This window comes from Panthera pardus, unplaced genomic scaffold (assembly GCF_024362965.1).
Source record: "Panthera pardus isolate Hobbes unplaced genomic scaffold, ASM2436296v1 HiC_scaffold_8, whole genome shotgun sequence".
In the NCBI taxonomy this organism is placed as follows: Eukaryota; Metazoa; Chordata; class Mammalia; order Carnivora; family Felidae; genus Panthera; species Panthera pardus.
In genome coordinates, this window is record NW_026527013.1 from 60732223 (window position 1) to 60748362 (window position 16140).

The following is a 16140-nucleotide window of genomic DNA, read 5'->3' on the forward strand; positions in this document are numbered from 1 at the left end:
GTATATGAACTTGGGCATAGAGCATTTTAATAAGACCAAGTTAAATTCCCAATATCTCCAGGGCTTTTTTCCCCCACAAATATCCAGAACCTTCAGGAAAATCCAGGGAGACAATAATCTTTTTAGATCATTACCTGCGTGCACTTTGGCAACACACGAACACTGCATTGTGCACTGAGAGCGATCCCACGTAGCAGCTCCATATGGACCTGACACTCCCTGCTCAGGCTGTGGCCAGAAATGACCTCCAACTGCATCTCACTGACCCCAACACCCTCCCCTCTGCACCTCCTCAAACTTTGCTTACTGTGCTCAACTTCCCTTCTATTCCTGTATGATTCAAGGTCTCCCTGTTTTTGCACTGGATCCTTCACTGGTGTTTCCATTATGGTGATCACAAGGTCTGCATCATTTAATGAATGTCCCTCTTTCACACAGGACACCTGATGCTCTAAAAGTTAGGGGTGCTCCTCATTCTCTACAGAACCCAAAACACTGTGTCTCCAAAATATGCAGCAGTACTGCTGACACGTCTGCTTTTGTGTAAAAAATCCTCTTTCATTTGACAAGAGAAACATATAGCTCACCGTATTACTGGGAAAGGACACTGCCCATTGTGTGTATGTCCTGAGAAACTTGAGATATGTTACAGTGTCCTCAGGCAGTTTGTAGTTGGATTGCCAAGACTCACGACCATCTCTATATCATTGCCACAAAGTCAGTCATGAAGAAGATGAATATACTTTACCAGCCACTCATCCAGTTCAGGTCATCTTAACAAATAGAGTAGGTGGAGAAGCTGGTGGAGGAGGGGGAAGTGGCCTATAGCCCATGACTGGTGAAGGGTGGTCCATGGGGTACAGCCTGCAAGGTGATCCTGGGAAAGGACCAGGCCCTCTTGCATACAAAATAGCCTGCGGAAAAGAAATGATAGGTATGTTCATAGGACAAAACAGAGCACCAACACCAGCAAAAAGCGGAAAGCCAAAGAAGCAGTGCTCATATCCTACTAGCTTCCCCACCACCAGGTTCCAAGAGTGCAGCATCAGCGCCAAAATCTCTACCCATACTTTGGGTTCCACTTACAGCTTTGGGGTGGGGAATGGATGTGATTGGGATAAACTAGCGTCTCCACGTGTCTGGAAACGTAGAAACAGCAAGGGCCCTTTTCCTAGAAGATTTATGGACTGAATCCCAAATTAACAAAGTAGCATATTCCAGATAGGAAGACATCTGTGTCCAGGATCACCCTCCACCCTTCATCCCCCTTCACCACAGAGGCTGTTTATGGTGTATGTGAAGAACTACAGAATGAGAAGGAATGACAATGCCAGTGTCCACACATGGAAACACAGCCCTCGTGGCTCAAAGCTCTGCCTCTAAGCCTGTGCCCAAACTACTTCTGTCCTGACAATGGGGTCTCCTCCTTTCTGGAAGTGCTATCCATGGGCACAGAGACACATGGGGAGATGGGGATCCTGAGGGCCTGCAGAGGACCTGGGAAAGCATGCTCTTAGAGACACAGGTAACCTATACATGTTAGTTGGGTTCAGCTAATTTATTTTACTGCGGAGGTACTTCTCAGCTTAAGTGCAGTATATTTTGCACAGTAATTATGTCCTCGGGAAAAGTGAGCTGAAATTCTAAAAGACAAAATTAACACAAATGCACTTTGATGTCTGGTGTAAGTTTCCATGTTTTAGCTGTACCTGTGACACAGGACACGAGAGAATGTGCTCATGTGAACACAAATGAAGGACACGGTGGGGACTTGCCACACAGGTAATTTTGGATTTTTTCTCTTCAAAACTTAAGTTTCAGTGCATGTTTTCTATGACAAATATGCCATCTCTTGTAGTTCAGAGTATTTATGCCCAGGGCACACTTGCAGGGATTCTGGACAGCATGTTTACCAAAATGCTGATGGGTATGAAATTTATTTTGTCTAAGACCATTCTAAATGACACATAGAAAAATATAAGTTGGAGTGAAGGCAGTTTGCATTTTCAAATTGTAAGGATACCCACAGATTTCTCTGACCACGGTAAAACCCTCAATAGAAGGAAACAGGAGAGGAAGAAACAGCAAGATCAATGATTCTACACTGAGGAGATCCACAAAGAATGAGGCAAGGTAGGAGACTTCCAAGTGGAATGGAGTGCCATCCTCCTTCATTTATCCCAGAAACACATTGGAAAAGCCCTATGGTCCCCACCCTTAGGCACGCATAGCTGCTCAAGTTACCACAAACAGATGCCAGGTGGAAAACAGGGAAGCCCGTAGACTCAGCGGTAAACGTTTTGCATTTGGGAAAAAAACAAAACCAGCAGACATACCATATGACACACAAACCAGAGACAATGGCAGGAGAGTGTCTTGTACAGAAAGATGTGGCTGTCCGAAAAGACTTAGAATGAAAAATGGCCACAGCATTTACTTTGTGCTTCTCAGCAGTTTTGGCAGAGCCAGTGTTGATGTCACTCTTGGGTGTGACACCTGCTTCTGGACCTGCAAAAAGCCCTAGAAGGGATGGAGGTGTATTCTGTTTTGAGTAGAATGTTTGGAGATCAAAAACAAAAACCACTCCCCTCATACTTCCGACAACTTAAACTCTGCCCCAGTCAGATCCCAAATCACATGCACAGGGTGTCCCATATGCCTCAGGTGGTCCCCAAGAAGAAGTTGAAGAACCATCCCTTATAACTTGAAGCCCTTATAACCTAAAAGCCCTGATTCAGATGTATTCATCACTCATCGAGCAACTATGGATGGCTGGGGACACAACTATATGGACATACATTACATTGTGCCTCATGCCTCACAGATCCCAGCATGTGGACTGTGTACAGGGCATTTCTGCTGAAGCGCTATGTCTGCTTTTCTGCATATGGCCCCATTCCTTCTCCACAAGAGACGCCTGTACCAACACATGGTGGGGGAAATGACAAAGATGAGATCCTGAGAAACTTGAGGAATGTGGTAATGGCAGCAGACACATTCCCCTTGCATCACAATGGTCTGTGGTACCGCCTCTGCACCTTGGCCCAAGACCTAACAGCAACAAAAATAAGGTGAGTGTGTTTTACAAGTCACCTCCTAGTGCTCAGATCATCTTACCAAGTGTTGCAGGTGGAGGGGTTCTGGGTGGCCCCAGGGCCAGCAGGGTTCAGGAGGTGGACATGCCTAATAGTCCATGGGGGTGGAGCGTCTCTAAGGTAGGGCATGCAGAATCGTCCAGTTAACGGAGGAGGTCCCCAGGATCCAGACTGCCCTGCAGAACAGAAGTGACAGCTACATCCATATGCCAGACAAGAGAACCAATACCAAAAGCAGCTGTAACCCAGAGAAGAATGTGTCAGCACCTGCCACCTTCTCTGCCACCAGGATCCAAGAGAGTAGCATCAGTACCTGAAAACTCTCTCCCTGCCACTGGATACCACCTACAGCTTGGGGTAGTAAATGTAAAAGGGTAACCTACTGCCACCACACATCACTGCCCATGTCTGCAGAAGTAAAATGGCAAGCATCCTGTCCTAGAGGGTTAACAGAAGTAATTACAGACTAATGAAGTAGCATTCTCCAGACAGGCAGCCATCGATGTCCAGGTTCACCCTGCATCCCTCCTCTACGGCGACTCCAGATGCTCTGCTTTTGGTATATTAAGAACACACCAACCAAAAAAAATGAGTGGGAATACATGGCTCATATTCTGCTCATGGAATCACAGCCACTCCTGGCAAAAAGTTCTGCAGCCAGACCCTCACTGTGCCTTCTCTGTTCCTCTCCCTGAGAAAGGAGTCTTCCCTCTTGAAGTGTTGTCAAAGGCCTCTGAGACCTCTGGGGAGTGGAGGATGCCTGGGATCTTGCAGGGGAATGAGAGTCTTCTGTGAGGAACAAGTTACTTGTGGTGAATGTCGACAAAGCTCAGATGTGTTCATCTTAATTCATAGGGAATTCTGACTTTAAGCATACTACTGGACACAGAGTAATTATGTGCAACAGAAAAGAAGATGGAGAAATTCACATTACAGATTTCATGCAAGCATTTTGGTATAAAACTCCTGGTATGTGTCATGAGACTGTATCAGCTCTAACAGTGACTGGGGACACAACCAGAAACTACTCATATAAACACAATTGAAGGACACAGTGTGCAAATTATTTTTACCTAAGGTATAGCTGGAAGGATTCCAGACAAGTCATTTACCAACTAAGATGGGAAGGTGATGAGTGACGACATTGACTTTATCTAGGACCACTCTAAATGGCACAGGGCACAAAATATAAAGTTGGAGACATGATGTCATTTCTAACAGGTTCATCTCCTAGCTAGAATCAGGAAAGGAAGACACAGCAGCCACACTGTTCCCACAGAGGTGAGGTCTGGAAGGGGTCACCCAGGCCAGGAGACTTCTGTTTGGAGTGTGGGGTCATCCTCCTCTCATTATTTCCCAAAACTCACAGAGAAACCTTAAGGTACTCAGTCTCTAAGCGTTCTGGGCTTCTAAACTTAGCACAGAAAGCTGACAGACTAATAATTGAGAAGCCTGTGGGCTCCTGGGTTATGAGTGTGCATTTGGAAAACAAAGAACAGACAGACATATCACACATCACGCAAAATGAGACAAGGCCAGCTTTTGTAGCAACATGGATGGAACTGGAGAGTGTGATGCTAAGTGAAATAAGCCATACAGAGAAAGACAGATACCATATGGTTTCACTCTTATGTGGATCCTGAGAAACATAACAGAAACCCATGGGGGAGGGGAAGGGAAAAAAAAAAAAAGAGGTTAGAGTGGGAGAGAGCCAAAGCATTAGAGACTGTTAAAAACTGAGAACAAACTGAGGGTTGATGGGGGGTGGGAGGGAGGATAGGGTGGGAGGGAGGGCAGGGTGGGTGATGGGTATTGAGGAGGGCACCTTTTGGGATGAGCACTGGGTGTTGTATGGAAACCAATTTGACAGTAAATTTCATATATTAAAAAAATAAAAAATAAAAAGAAAAAAAAATAAATAAATAAAAATTAAAAAAAAAACAAAAAAAAAAAAAACACAAAATGAGACAAGGCCAGGAGAGCGTGCTGTACATAAAGATGAGGGTTTCCCAAAAGAGTTACAACTGAGAATGGCCCCGGTATTTACCTTGTCCTTGTCTGCATTCTTGGTACCATCAGAGCCGCTGTAACTCACAGAGGTTTTAGCAGTTTCTCGATCTACTAAAGACCCTAGAAGGGACACAGGTTTATTCTGCTTTTAGAGGATGAAAACAATCCCTCATCTCATTCCTCAAATATCTTAAACTTTTCCCAACACACAAGTCCCTGACCAGAGGCAGAGGGTATTCCACATGCCTCAGGTGACCCCCAAGGATAAGGGGGAGAACCATCCCCTCACCCTGATAAATTCCTCACAGTGCCCTAGTTCATGTTGTTTTGTAATTAATCAAATAACTGTGGACAGGTCAGGCACAACTAGCAATTTAGAATTCATCAGTAAAACAGAGGTTTCTCAGTATACATCATGGGAAATCACGATTTCATTACACATCAAGAATAAATATGAGGGTGCTTGTATTAAGCATCCGACTCTTGATTTTGGCTCAGGTCATGATCTCACAGCTTGTGAATTCAAGCCCAGTGTTGGGTTCCTCACTGACAGTGTGGAGCCTGCTTGGCATTCTGTCTCTGCCTTTCTCAAAATAAATTAACTTAAAAAAAAAAAAGAATAAAATTTAGAATACTGGCTTGGTGTATATCCTCAATGAATCCTCAAGAAGGGTGCATTTCTTCAGACTTCAGGCAAATTGTTCAATCTCTCAGCTTATCTATAAGCGGCCTTCCACATGAGAGCAGTTATTATATGATGAAAGACTAATTTTACACTATTGAGAAAAGGAAAACTATGAGAATTTAGCAGTGAAGATGCAGAGTTGCACTGATAACATCAGAGGACTAAGCTAAGCTATATGGAATTTGAATTTAGGGATGTAGGGCTACAGTTCACAGAAACAAACAAAAATAAACACAGTTAAAAATAGTGAATAAATGACCTTCTTCTCAAATAAACTAAAGTCTTCACATTGAGTCCAGGTGGGAAGAAGGATGAGGCCCATGTCCTGTCATCCTTTCCAGGCTCTTCAGACAGGGGGATGCTAGAGGAGGTGGGAGGGTCACAGTCAGAGGAGGTCATGAGCTCCACCAGTCACAGGGACAAGTGCCTCACTGCCTGTGGCACCAGAGGAGAACACCCTTCTGTCACCCCTTGAGACCACCTGCTGTCCTTAGTGCTTGTGATTCTTTCCAGACCACATGATGATCATCCACAGGAACAGGCTGCACAGCAGAAATTAGACTGCGGCACATCACAACGTGCTCCTTACCTCTCCTGGGAGGGTTCTACATCTCTGGTTTTGCAGCCATTGGTTTCTGCCTTGTGTATCCCTCAGGCAGCCTCTTTGCTTCCATCCTGTCCAGTCCTGGATACAGAAAAATAATGGACTTCTATAAGAGTTGCAACACCACATCGTCTAGAGACAACAAACAGTGTGGGGCATCATCCCTGGAAACACCCATAAAAACGCAAGTCAAATGACCACACCTGTATTTCAAGTAGGCAATGTCCCTGCCCTGCTCTGCCATCTCCCTGTCCCACATCTGAGTCTTGATCTGGGGGAGAAACAACACATCCACCTTCAGTCTTGCCAGACTGTGCACCAAAGAAAGAGGAGGAAAAAAGAAAATACTTACCTCGTTGTCCTGAGCATTCTTCTCATGAACTGCAATCTGAAAAAGCCAACAATGAAAAGCCCATGGTTAGGGATTCCAAGGACCACTACACTCACCTGCATGAGGTGCTAAGGGTTCAGTATGTCAGGCAGAACTCAGGTTACCTGGTATCTAAAGGTGAGCTCTGCCTGCTGCAGCTGTTCCCATGTTTGTTCAATTTGTTGCCTGTGAGTTACAATTGCTCTGTCAGATAAGGCCCAATATTGGGTATGATTTTAAATAATCTGCCCACGTTCCCAACAACCTCATATCTGTCCCCTGATACAATTTATTCTTACACATGGAACACTTTTCACATGATTATCAATGTACAGTAGGATCAAAACTATTGTTACATCCTTTCCTTACTCATTATTCCATGCCCGTAGGGTTTAGAGTTCATAGAATTCCTTCCCATTTCCAATCTTTCCCTAACTCATCATGTGACAAGTGTCTTTTATCATAAACCTCTATTCTTCTATAACTTATATCCTCACCATGTTTCCCAGGGTTGCAAAGACGAGGGCCATGAAATGGCACTACCATGTTGATTGGGTATGATTCATTGTATGACACACCGCTTTCCTACAGAGTATGACAATTGACACCACGCCCGAGGAATGTTAGCATGGACAAAGTTTCCACACAGTCTGGCCACTACTTGAGATCCGCAAATGCTTAGAAACTTAATTGTTTTGTTCTTTCTAAAACTTACCTTTTTTATCTGTTAATACTCTATGCATATGTTGACTTTAAACACTGCAAAAAGATTAAAAACAAAAAAATGAACAGAGGCTTCATGAGCTGCTGGTAATTAGTAGCTGAATTCACTTGTACTTGTTTATTTCTTCTGTAGGTATTTTCTCTTTTTTTAATGTTTATTTATTTTTGAGACAGAGAGAGAGTGAGCACATGCATGAGTGGGGGAGGGACAGAGAGAGCCGTAACAGAATCCGAAGCAGGCTCCAGGCTCTGACCCGTCAGCACAGAGCCTGATGCGAGGCTCAAACTCACAGACTGTGAAATTATGACCTGAGCTGAAGTTGGACGCTTAAACGACTGAGCCACCCAGGCACCCCTTCTGTAGCTATTTTCAAATTTTACCAGCAGCTGCCAGCTGATTCTTCTTTGCCACCAGTTCAGTGTCATTTTCAGCTTCCTAAGATGGGAAAGATATATACACAGTCAGGACCAAGGTCCAGAAGTTCCCCCTTTTTGCCTCCCAGCACTCCTGAAGGCCTATGCAAATATCCCTTCCCCCACCTCTCCCATAAATGCACAAACTGACAACACAATCAGAGAAATGAACACTCCATTTAAGTTAACGAAAATTAAACTGCTGTCTGCTGCCATGTCTCTGCTATTGGAACTGTCTTTCTAGTTCTCTGTTTCCTCTCCTTTATCATAAAGTCATCAAATAACATTGTACTTTGTGCCTTCCCAGAGTTGGTCTTTTGTTTGAGATGGTGAAGACTCATTTCATCAGTGAGTGAAAAACCATATCTGACTAACTGTACCCATTAGGATGTAGCAGGGGATCATCACTAGTCTTACACCTTTATGGGGAGCCCTGATTCTCAGTCCAAAAGTTGTACCATGACACTAGCAATCACCTGAAAGACGACCTTCCAGGATATGGTTTCACTAACATTGCAGCTCACTCCCAGACATCACTAGAGTTCAGGACTGCAACCCCTGCCTCCGCCTTCAAAAGGCCAATCTTAGAACAACATCATCTCCTGAAGTACAACCTGATATGAACTGTCACACAGTCTGGGTTTACTTCCAGGAAACAGATTTCAGATGGAAAACTCTCAACTTCATGGAGCCAAATCTACTTTAACAAGACTCATTCCATTGATAGTGAAGGCAGCAAAAGGCAATGCTTGGCAAGGCTGGGTTGCTGTGTTGCCCTCAGACTATTTTCTTTGTGGTGTTGATTGAGACAGTTTCAACTTGACACTTGATGTACTCAAGAATCACATGCAAAATTGAAAATCTCCTAGAAAATGACACAAAAGCACTAGACAAAGAAAGTCACATGCATTTCCTTCTGGCCTCTCAGGCAGTCCTTCAGCAAATGCTTTCTGGAGTGGTTATAATGTAGTGGCTCTGTTGTAAGGGGTTGAATATAGAGAGGTGGTCAGGGTGCTGTACCCACTCACAGAAAGAGCTTACGAATTAACAAAAACAAGATGCCAGTGAGACAGAGCAAGCCCTAACCCCAGCTGTGGGAAGGACTAACATAAAGGTGAGTCTCCAGGGAAGAGAAGGAAGACTTCACTTTCCAACATGAGTGAGGGACTCTAAAGTCCCCCATCTCCTCCTGAGAACAAAAGGAAATACTATACAAAGGAGGAAACATGTGACTGAATGCACCAAATATCTAACAACCCCACGAAGACACACAAGACCAAGATGGAGAAGGAAGCCCAGGACAAAGCCAGCCGGGGAGTTGGACCCAAACTCCCTAGGACTCATCATTGATGTGGGGGGCATACATGTGAATGGGAAAGAAGCTGAACAACTTTATGGGCACAGACTTAGAAGTAAACAAGTGTAGTTCAGGGGCAGCCAGCAAAGATGAGTCCTAGTGAAGCTGCGGGCTTTGAACAAGACTCAGAAGAGTTACACTTAAAAAATCAGGGAACAGGAAAAAACTTGACTTTCTGAGGGATTGGGCCTGCAGTGAAAAATCTCACTGGTAGAATGGATGCAGGGATCCAGTACTGCTGGTACCCGTACCCACTTTCCAGAAAGCAACTTCCATTGTTTCTGCAGCAAGATAATTCCATTTTTTCCCCACACATTTTGACCCATGTCTGGTCCTGAACAAAAATGACCTAATTGCTGGGTGACAAAACAGTGTGATGCAATTGAAACCTATAGGACAGTGTAGGTGGATCCAGAGTGGATCCAGGTATTAAAGTTATTAACGATGATACCTTCCCTCTTCCACCCCAAATACATGACACAATGTGTGACAAGCACTTAGGACAGAAAGGAAAATTCAGGTTATGTTACAGAAAGCAAGGTAGGAAGGGAAGGCACAATTCTACTGAATGCATTGGGCAAAAATACTCTGGGCCCAGTTCCAAAAGAAATATAATTTTCTCTACTGGCTGCCACGTTCTCCCTTACAATGCAGTCCTTGTGACGGTTCTCACATGAACATCTTACTTTTCTAAATTTTTTTAATGTTTATTCATTTTTAATAGAGACAGAGTGCGAGTTGGGGAGGGGCAGAGGGAGATAGAGAATCCAAAGTAAGCTCCAGGCTCTGAACTGTCAGCACAGAGCCCGATGTGGGGCTCGAACTCATGGACCATGAGATCATGACTTTAGCCAAAATTGGACGTTCAACCCACTGAGCCACCCAGGCGCCCCCATCTTACTTTTTTGTAGGCAATTTTCTTTGTTCATAGAATTCTTCCAGGTTATGTGCTTTCTCCTTCAGCTGTTTGAATTTTGCTTCCTTTGTGGCTTTCACACACCTCAATGCACTACACTTGTCCTCCAGGGCCTTTTTATTTTCTGGGGGGAAGAAAAGGTGTTTTTTTGATAAATGTGCACATGACCTGAGTCTTGATTTTGGTGAGACAGAAAAAGGGCAAAACCATGAAGGCATGAAAGTATTATTTCCCTTACCAATGCAAAGTCATTGCCATCATATGGGGATTTCTCCCCAACAGAAAATATACCTTCTAGTTGATAGTTATTGGACCTCAAGGTTCTTAGCTCTACATCCTCGAATTCAACATTTGCATCTTGTGGTTAAGGCAGATATGAGGAAAGACTTTCAAGGAAAACTGATCACAAAACAATTTGTACCTCACACAGCAAGATGGTACATTGCAATGAACAAACACCTTGAGGCATGAATATAACTAGAAGACAAAGATGGTGGAAAATAGTTCATGTCTAACAACTCATAAATGGCTTTCTTAGTGGTATACATATGTATGTATGTATGTATGTGTGTTTATCCCCCCATTCACATTGAAAATCCACTATTCAGCATTCAGAGAGAAAGAGACTATGGAGTACCTGGGTGGCTCAGTCAGTTGAGCATCAGACTCTTGATTTTGGGTCAGGTCATGATTGTAGAATCATGCGATCCAGACCTGTGTTGGGCTCCACACTGAGCATGAATCCTGCTTAAGATTCTCTCTCTTTCCCTCTGCCCCTCTTCCCCACTTGCATGCCCCTTCTCACTAAAATTTAAAAAAATCATAAAGAAAAATTTAAACATAGTTTTTTAAATTGAAAGGATTATACACTTTGGCTATCAGCCTTTCTCTCTCAACTATATTTGGGTATTTTCTACATATCTTGGAGGGCAGAGTTGAATGATGTGATAATTACCTAGTTGTGAAAATAAAAGATAACTCCTAGTCCTTGAAATAGCAAAACCCATCTTGGCAGTCCTAGTAAAATTCCAGCTCATTGGTCAGAAAGAGGTTTGGCTCCCAGAGGCCCACTCTCTACTGTGGTAAACGGCAAGCAAATATGCTGTGCTCGCTTCACCCAATGAACAAAAAGCCTCCAAATTCAAATTACAGTAACACTCAGCAGCCAACTCTTATCACTTCCTGATTCTTCACATTTCTTTCTCTCTCTCTGAGTTTGCAAGGTAGCAAGTGCACTTTGAAGGGTGTCATTTAAAATTTCATTAAAGTGGGTGCCTGGGGGGCTCAGTCAGTTAAGCATCCGACTTCAGCTCTGGTCGTCATCTCGCGGTTTGTGAGTTTGAGCCCTGTGTCGGACTCTGTGCTGACAGCTCAGAGTCTGAGGTCTGCTTCAGATTCTGTGTCTCCCTCTCTCTCTGCCCCTCCCCCGCTCACGTTCTGTCTCTCTCTCTAAAATAAATAAACATAAATAATTTTATGTTTACTTGTACTCAACAAGTACGAAAAGATAGATATCATACCTTGCATATTTTCATACCCAATGCCATGAAACTCAAAATCAACCACAAGAAAAAATTTGGAAAGATAACAAATACTTGTAGACTAAAGAACATCCTACTAAATAATCAATGGTGGAATGCAAGCTGGTGCAGCCACTCTGGAAAACAGTATGGATGCTCCTCAAAAAGCGAAAAAGGGAAATACCCTACTATGCAGCAATTGCAATACTAGGCCTTTATCCAAGGGATACAGGTGTGCTGTTTCAAAGGGACACATGCAACCCCATGATTATAGCACCACTATCAATAATAGCCAAATTATGGAAAAAGCCCAAATGTCCACTGATGGATGAATGGATAAAAAAGATATGGTGTACGTGTGTGTGTGTCTGTGTGTGTGTGTGTGTGTGTATATATATATATGTATGTGTATACATATATATGTATACACATATATATAATTTGTGTGTGTGTGTATATATATATAGGAGTATTACTCAGCAATCAAAAAGGAATGAAATCTTACCATTTGCATCTACATGGGTGGAACTGGAGGGTATTATGCTAAGTGAAATTAGTAGTCAGAGAAAGACAAAAATCATATGACTTCACTCATAGGAGGACTTTAAGATACAAAACAGATGAACATAATGGAAGGGAAACAAAAATAATATAAAAACAGGGAGGTGTACAAAACAGAAGCACACACATAAATATAGAGAATGAACAGAGGGTTACTGGAGAGGTTGTGGGAGGGGGGATGGGCTAAATGGGTAAGGGACACTAAGGAATCTACTCATGAAATAACTGTTGCACTATACGGTAACTAATGTGGATGTAAATTGTAAATAATAAAAACTAAAATTAAAAAAAAAAGAATGGGTGAACCAAGAAGTTAAAGAGAAAATTAAAAAGTGTATGGAAGCCAGTGAAACTGATAACACCACACCCCAAAACCTCTGGGATCCAGCAAAGGTAGTCATAAGAGGAAGTTTATAGCAATCCAGGCCTTCCTAAAGAGGGAAGAAAGGTCTCAGATACACAACCTAACTTTATACCTTAAAGAGATGGAAAAAAGATCATCAAATAAAAACCAAATCCAGCAGAAGACAAGAAATGATAAAGATTACAGCAAAAATCAATGCTATCTAAACTGAAAACAAAAAGAGAAACAAACAACAACCCCCCCCCACACACACACATACACAAACAGTAAAAGAGATCAATATAACCAGAAGCTGGTTGTTTGAAATAATTAATAAAATTGATAACCACCAGCCAGTTGCATCCAAAAGAATAAGAAAAGGACCCAAATAAATAAAATCAAGAATGAAAGAGGAGAGATCACAACCAACACAGCAGAAATACAAACAATAATAAGAGAATATTATCAGCAATTATATACCAATAAAATGGGCAATCTGGAAGAAGTGGACAAATTCCTAGAAATATACAAACTACAAAAACTGAAAGAGGAAGAAATAGAAAATTTGAACAGACCTATAACCAGTAAAGAATTGAATTAGTAATCAAAAATCTCCCCAAAAACAAGAGCCCAGGGCCAGATGGCTCTCCAGGGGAATTCTACCAAACATTTAAGGAAGAGTTAACACCTATTCTCTTGAAGCTGTCCCAAAAATAGAAATGGAAGGAAAACCCAAACTCTTCCTATGAATCAGGATTACCTCGATTCCAAAACTAGACAAAGATCCCACTAAAAAGGAGAAGTATAGACCAATTTTCACGATGAACATGGATGTAAAAATCTTCCACAAGATATTAGCCAAGCAGATCCAACAATACATTTAAACTTTATTCACTATGACCAAGTGGGATTTATATCTGGAATGTAAGGCTGGATCCATATCCACAAAATAATCAATGTGATTTATCACATCAAGAAAAGAAGGGACAAGAACCACATGATGCACTCAATAGATGCAGAGAAAGCATTTGACAAAATACAGCATCCTTTCTTGATAAAAGGATTCCACCAAAAAACTGCTAGAGATGATTCATGAATTCATCAAAGTGGCAGGATAAACAATCAATGCACAAAAATTAGTTGCATTCTTGTACACAAACAATGAAGCATCAGAAAGAGAAATCACAGAATCGATCCCGTTTACAATTGCACCAAAACCCATAAAATAGCTAGGAATAAATCTAGCCAAAGAGGTGAAAAATCTATACACTGAAAACTATAGAAATATTATGAAAGAAATTGAAGATGACAAACACACAAAAACGAAAAACATTCCATGCTCCTGGATAGGAAGAACAAATATTGTTAAAATGTCAATAGTACCCAAAGCAATCTACATATTCAATGCAATACCTATCGAAATAACACCAGCATTGTCCACAGAGCTACAACAAACCATCCTTCAATTTGTATGGAACCAGAAAAGACCCTGAATAGCCAAAGCAATCTTGAAAAAGAAAACCACAGTAGGAGGTATCACAATCCTGGACTTCAAGCTGTATTACAAAGCTGTAATCACCAAGACAGTACGGTACTGGCACAAGAACAGACACTCAGATCAATGGAACAGAATAGGAGCACAGAATTGGACCCACGGATGTATGGCCAACTAATCTTTGACAAATATAAAGAATACCCAATGGAATAAAGACAGTCTCCTCAGCACGTGTGCTGGGAAAACTGGACAGTGATATGCAGAAGAATGAGCCTGGACCATTTCTCACACAAAAAGACACTCAAAACGGATGAAAGACCTAAATGTAAGATAGGAAGCCATCAAAATCCTCAAGGAGAAAGCAGGCAAAAACCTCTTAACGTTGGCCTCCACAACTTCTTAGTCAACACGTCTCCAGAAACAAGGGAAACAAAAGCAAAAATGAACTATTAGGACCTCAACAAAATAAAAAGCTTCTGCACAGAGAAGGAAACAATCAGCAAAACTAAAAGGCAACAAACATAATGGGAGAAGATATTTGCAAACGACATATGAGATAAAGGATTAGTATTCAAAATCTATAAAGAACACACCAAACTCAACACCCAAAAAACAAGTAATCCAGTGAAAATGGGCAAAGACATGAGCAAACACTCCTCCAAGGAAGACATCCAGATGGCCAAATGAAACATGAAAAAATGCTCAACATCACTCATAAACAGGGAAATACAAATCAAAGTGACAATGAAAAACCCCCTCACCCCTGTGAGAAAGGCTAACATTAACAATGCAGGCAACAACAGATGGCGAGGAAATGGAGAAAGAGGAACTCTTGCACTGCTGGTGGGAATGCAAACTGGTGCAGCCACTCTGAAAAACAGTATGTAGGTTCCTCAAAAAATGAAAAAGAGGACTATCTTACAACCCAGAAGTTGCACTACTAGGTATTTATGCAAGGGATACAGATATGCTATTTTGAAGGGGCACGTGCACCCCAAAGTTTATAGCAGTACTATCAAAAATAGCTAAAGTATGGAAAAAGCCCAAATGTCCATTGATGGATGAATGGATAAAGACGTGGTATATATACATACATATATACATAGTGTGTATATATATATGTATATTATATGTGTATATATGTACGTATATATGTACATGTGTGTATAAATATATACATATATGTATGTATATATACATACACAATGGACTATTAATTAGCCATCAAAAATAATAAAATCTTGCCATTTGAAACAACATGGATGGAGAGCCTCCTGGGACCTAACCCTAACCGTACCATAGCCCTAACCATAACCCTCACCCTACACTTAACCCTATCTAGCGCACTAACTGTAAACCAGATCCACAGCCAAGTATGTGCCCTCACTTCAACCCTCCATGGAATTCACAACACTGGTGTCGTTTTGGCCTTAGCGACTTCCCTGTACCGAACCCTGACCCTAGCTAAGTGTCTATCCCCATGGGGACCCAATTCTAAAGTCTGACAACAGCACGCACAAGGGTTCGAGAATCAGTGCATAAATACTCGGCATGGAACGTGGAACATCACCATGTCATTTGCAAAGTGCAATTATAGCTGCATGACAGGATTCCTGAGGCCTATTGCAAGGGTTGCCCAAACATCTCTCTGGCCAAGGATCCTAAGAACTGATACTGACCGACATGCTCCCTTATGTACTCCACTCAGGCCTTCGGGGAGACAACTGCACTGTTGTGGGTTCAGTGCCTGAAGCCTTCTGGGACCTAAACCTAACCCTAAAGTTAACCCTAACCATAACCCTCAACTTACACATAATCCTATCTCTAACTGAACCCTATACTTGACCCCCACCCTCTCAAGGGCCCTAAACTCAGCTCTCGAGGGAGATTGGGAGACTGGAGTCGCTTCGGCCCTGTCATCTTCCTTGGACTGAACCCTAACCCTAGCTAAGACTCTCTCCCCATGAGGACCCAATTCCAAAATCTGACAACAGCACGCACACACGTTTGAGAATCAGTGCAACAATACTCAGCATGGAACGTGGAA

The 16140-nt window shown here is 42.3% G+C and overlaps 2 long non-coding RNA genes across 5 annotated transcripts; one reads left to right on the top strand and one right to left on the bottom strand.

Moving 5' to 3' along the window:
- Nucleotides 1-725: 725 nt before the first annotated feature.
- Nucleotides 726-7298, bottom strand: LOC128775599 (uncharacterized). Of its 4 annotated transcripts, XR_008420421.1 has the most exons (8): nucleotides 6890-7298; nucleotides 6747-6782; nucleotides 6598-6665; nucleotides 6380-6475; nucleotides 5143-5225; nucleotides 2928-3271; nucleotides 2438-2508; nucleotides 726-914 (listed from the first exon to the last, which is right to left on the bottom strand). It is a non-coding gene; the product is annotated as an uncharacterized LOC128775599 (long non-coding RNA). The 4 variants fall into 4 exon arrangements; XR_008420422.1 differs by lacking the exon at nucleotides 6598-6665; XR_008420423.1 differs by lacking the exon at nucleotides 5143-5225.
- Nucleotides 1390-2935, top strand: LOC128775600 (uncharacterized). Its single transcript, XR_008420425.1, has 3 exons — nucleotides 1390-1525; nucleotides 1704-1782; nucleotides 2825-2935. It is a non-coding gene; the product is annotated as an uncharacterized LOC128775600 (long non-coding RNA).
- Nucleotides 7299-16140: the final 8842 nt, after the last annotated feature.